The sequence below is a fragment of the Ipomoea nil genome, unplaced genomic scaffold, assembly GCF_001879475.1.
Source record: "Ipomoea nil cultivar Tokyo-kokei standard unplaced genomic scaffold, Asagao_1.1 scaffold0207, whole genome shotgun sequence".
NCBI classification, from domain to species: domain Eukaryota; kingdom Viridiplantae; phylum Streptophyta; class Magnoliopsida; order Solanales; family Convolvulaceae; genus Ipomoea; species Ipomoea nil.
The window spans coordinates 972024-977178 of NW_017616635.1; positions in this window are offsets into that span (position 1 = coordinate 972024).

Sequence of the window (5155 nt, forward strand, 5' to 3'; positions counted from 1 at the left end):
CCACACAAAACAGAGTAAACAGAGCCCTGCATCACCAAACACACACCATTAGGTGTGAGTAAAAACACCATACACTGTTCGGAAATACACCATTGGGGGTGGTGAGTTATATGGTGTGTTTTTTTTGAGTCTGTGGTGTATTTTGTGATGTTTTATTACATTTCATTGGGGTGTGTTTTTATTACATTGTTGGTACATATTGTTAACACTGTTGGTGTATTCTGGAATTTGACCGCACCGCCGCACCGTAAGACCCTGTCGCATATGAGCGCTCTTCTATATATAGTCCTCACGTCCTCACCTAAGATTAGGTCCACAAACAAAGCACCTTAAGAATACAAATCACTCACCTTAAGTACAAAACCCAAGCACATTAAACACAGAACAAAGCACTTTGAGCACAAAACTCACACACTTAAGAATTTAAAATGTCTCACATTAAGCACAAACTCACGCACATTAAGCACAAACCCACGCACATTAAGTACAAAACCCACGCACATTAAGCACAACCTCACGCACATTAAGCACAAAATCCACGCACTTTAAGTATTAACTCACAGACCTTAAGTTTCAACAACTACTGACATTAATCACTAACCTCACACACATTAAGCACAATCTCTACGCACAATAAGCACAAACCCACGCACATTAAGCACAAAACCCACGCACTTTAAGTATTAACTCACAGACCTTAAGTTTCAACAACTACTGACATTAATCACTAACCTCACACACATTAAGCACAAACCCTACGCACATTAAGCACAAACTCCACTCACATTAAGAACAAATCTCACGCACCTTAAGCACAAAAGCCCACACTTTAAGTTTTAACAACTACTCACATTAAACACAACCCCACGCACATTAAGCACAAAACACACGCACCTTACAAACAAGACTCACGCATCTTATATACAAAACTCACGCACATTAATCATAGAACCGCTCACCTTAATTTTGACCTAGATGCAAAAATTACAAAATTAAACCGCAAAACCGCACCTGAGCACCCTAACCGCACCAGAACCTGATTATATATATGCTAATTTTACACGTGCATTGCGTGACTTATTTAATGCCCAATGTATATCAATGTATGATTATATAGGAAAAGTTTATTATAGTAGTTGACATTAAAATTAATGTTTAATGTGCACTTTTGAATAAAACAATTATCTAAATACTTATTGTAGTTGACATGGTATTAGGTACTATATACTATTTTGTTGGAATTACTTGTGAGTGTTACTATTATTATTGTAATTAATATTGTATAGTCTATAGTAGTAATGTGTGGTATTAGACTTAGTCTTTATATTATATCCTATCTCTTAGGAGTGTTTAGAGGTTCAGTTGGATATACTCTCTGTAATCCGTATTCTGTTGTTATTGGAATTAATCTTCTCTCTCATCTGGTATAGCCGAAGATCGATCCTATCATCTCTCTCTCCTAAAAGCAACCCCCACCATGCAATTCCCCCCCCCCCCCCCCCTTACCGTACGTACACGTCCGAGTTATGTCGTCCAACTCGTCGGAAAGAACTGTGTCAGCCGTTGGTGGTTCAACTCCGGCCACCATGAATCCTCTCTCGGGCGCTCATCACTTCATATCAATGAAGCTGACCTCCCGAAATTTTCTTTTTTGGAGGACTCAGCTCATTCCGTTTTTGCGAGGCCAGGATTTAATTGGCTATGTTGATGGCAGTTTCGAATGTCCAGCGCCCACTTTACCCGTTCCTGCTGCCGATTCCGGCTTCGGCACCACCAGTACGGAGTCCGTTCCCAACCCCGCATACAAGGCTTGGGTGAAGCAGGATCAGTCGATCCTGTCCCTGCTCATATCGTCAATGGACGATGAAGTACTGCATCTCGCAGTAGGCCGAAACACTGCCGCGGAAGTGTGGCAATCCATCTGCACCGCATTAGGGTCCAATACCCAGGCGCGATGTCTCAATCTCCTCGGCCAAGTCCAGGGGTTGCGGCAAGGTGGTGCAACCCTGGTAGATTATCTCGGGCGAGCAGAATTACTCGTCGAAGCCTTAGCGCAGGCGGGGCAGCCATTGTCACTTCGGGAGCAAAATCTGTATGTGCTGCGAGGTTTACGTCCCGAATACCGTTCGTATGCTGCGTCGTTGACGGCCCAGAACCCTCTCTCTTTGCCGCAGCTTACGGATTATTTGCAGGCGGCGGATTTCATCCTCTCGGATGATTATCCGCATGCGGATGCCGGCAGTACGCACACTGCCATGTACGCTGGGCGCGGAAGTGGCAGGCACTCGCACAGCAGCGGCAGTCCGCAAGGCAGCAACGCGCACAGCAGTGGCTCGGCGCAATCGGACAGCGGTCGCAGAGGTGGCCGTGGCGGTCGACGCGGTGGGCGTGGCGGTAGAGGACCTCCGAGGTGTCAGATTTGCAGGGCACTCAGGCACACTGCATATATTGTTATATATAAAAGGTATACAGGTCAGCCGCCCGCGCAGGCTCTTGTAGCAGTTTCGGGTGATGTTTCGGTCTCTCCGGCCGAGGCATGGTATCCGGATACGGGAGCCACCGCGCATGCCACTCCGGATGCGGGCATGCTAGCATCCTCAGATGAATATGGGGGCTCGGACACTCTCCGGGTCGGAAACGGTACAGGTTTGGTTATTTCACGGGTTGGCCATGCAACCATCCCTTCCGAGTCTAAACAGTTGTTTCTGTCCAATGTTTTACATGTGCCTAAATTGACTGTTCCATTAATTTATGTTCAAAAGTTTGCCAATGAAAATAGAGTTTATTTTGAGTTTCACGATAACTGTTTCTTTGTGAAGGATTCCAAAACCAAAATGGTGCTCCTTAAAGGTCCCACGTCCGGCGGTCTGTACAAGTTACCAGTTTCACAGCGCCATTTTGCGTTTATTAGTTCCCGGGCAACACCAGCTCTTTGGCATCGCAGGTTCGGGCACCCTCACAATGTCGTCCAAAATAAAATTCTTCAACAGTGTTTAGTTTCCACAAATAATAATTCCAGTTTAGGCTCATGTACGGCTTGCCATCTTGGCAAGTCATCCCGTTTTAAATTAGACCGTATTAATGATTCTAGCAAAAATGTCCTAGATTTATTGTATACGGATATCTGGGGCCCTGCCCCCGTAGTATCGGCTAGCGGTTTTCGTTATTTCTTACTGTTTGTCAATGACTACTCCCGTTTTTGCTGGTTTTATCCATTACGGGTAAAATCAGATATTTATAAAATTTTTGATGTGTTTCGTGTGTTGGTAGAGCGACAATTCTCGCGCTCTATCAAGTCCATTCAGTCAGATTTAGGGGGTGAGTACCGTAAATTACACAACACGTTCCAAACACTTGGTATAAATCACCGTCAGTCATGTGCATACACGCACGAACAAAATGGCCGAGTAGAGCGCCGTAATAGACATATTATCGAAACGGGTCTAGCTCTTCTTGCTCAAGGGTATGTTCCACCCCAATATTGGGACTACGCCTTTGAGATGGCCACATGTTTAATCAACTATCTTCCATCCTCCGTCCTAAAATTTGAAAGTCCATACTCCAAACTATATAAAAAAGCCACCACCCTACAAATTTCTTCGTGTCTTCGGGTGTCGATGCTACCCTTATCTGCGGCCATACAATCACCATAAGATGGAGTACCGTTCGACACCTTGTGTCTTCCTAGGTTACCCACCGTCCTATAGGGGATATAGGTGCATGGACCTAATCAGTGGAAAAACCTATATCTGTCGCCATATGCGGTTTGATGAATCTTCTTTTCCTTTTGTCACAGATATACCGTTGCAGGTTAATGAATCGGTATCTATACCCTGGGCTTCTGGGCCTATAGTTCCCACGAATGTGGTCCATCCAGTGGCAACTCAACCAGCACCGCAGTCACCTACGCCCCTAGCTCGAGAAGAGCCGCACTTAGCCATTGAACCAGTAGTCCGACCTACCCGGGGCCGGCCGCGGGGTCGGGCTAAACGGGCTCAACCCCAAGAACGGGGACATGTCATGCGCTTGCGCAACATGACTCATGGTGAAAATGAGGATTTCCAGGCCTTAACAGTCTCCACTAACCCCACCTGCTACTCACAGGCTGTTGGGCATCCGCAGTGGCGGGATGCTATGGATCAGGAGTTTAATGGCTACTCCACAATAACACCTGGCGTTTAGTACCAGCAGAACCCAACATGAATATCATTGGCTGCAAATGGGTCTTCCGCACCAAGCGGACTGCTGATGGTGCTATTGATCGTTACAAGGCGCGCCATGTAGCCAAAGGTTTCAATCAGGTCGCTGGGGAGGACTTCTTTGACACTTTCAGTCCAGTCGTCAAACCCACTACCGTTCGCATCCTCTTTTCTTTTGCGGTAACCAACAGATGGACTCTCAGACAGCTAGATGTTCACAATGCCTTCCTTAATGGGCATCTGGCTGAAACAGTCTATATAAAGCAACCCCCAGGGTACGAAGATCCAGCACACCCTGGTCATGTTTGTCTGTTACAGAGGTCGCTATATGGGTTTAAGCAAGCTCCGCGGGCCTAGTTTAAAAGACTGCATGACTATTTATTATCTGCGGGGTTTTCCTCGTCCAAGACTAACGTCTCCCTGTTCTACTATACTACTGAGGTCTCAAAGGTTTTTCTCCTGGTTTACGTTGATGACATCATTATGATGGGTAGCGACGCCGGCTTAGTCGATCATTTACTAAGTCGCTTAGCTTCTACCTTCAAGATTCGGGATTTAGGTAAACCAGGGTTTTTCTTGGGTATCGAGACGATTGACACTAGTGATGGAATGGTTCTCTCTCAGCGTCGTTATATGACAGATCTATTGAATAGGTCTGGATGGTGGACTGCAAACCACTCACTACGCCGGCATCCGTTTCACAGCAATTTACTCCGTTAGAACAGTTGTATGAGAACCCGACGTAGTATCGTCGTATTGTTGGAGCTTTGCAGTACTTAACCATTACGCGTCCGGACTTAGCATATTCTGTCAACCGACTCTGTCAGTTCATGCACTCGCCAACTGATGATCACTGGGCTATGGTCAAGCGGGTGTTACGGTATATCAAGGGCACTCTTAACTATGGGCTGCGTCTCGGACCCTCACTGACTACTACTATTCATGCCTATTCCGAC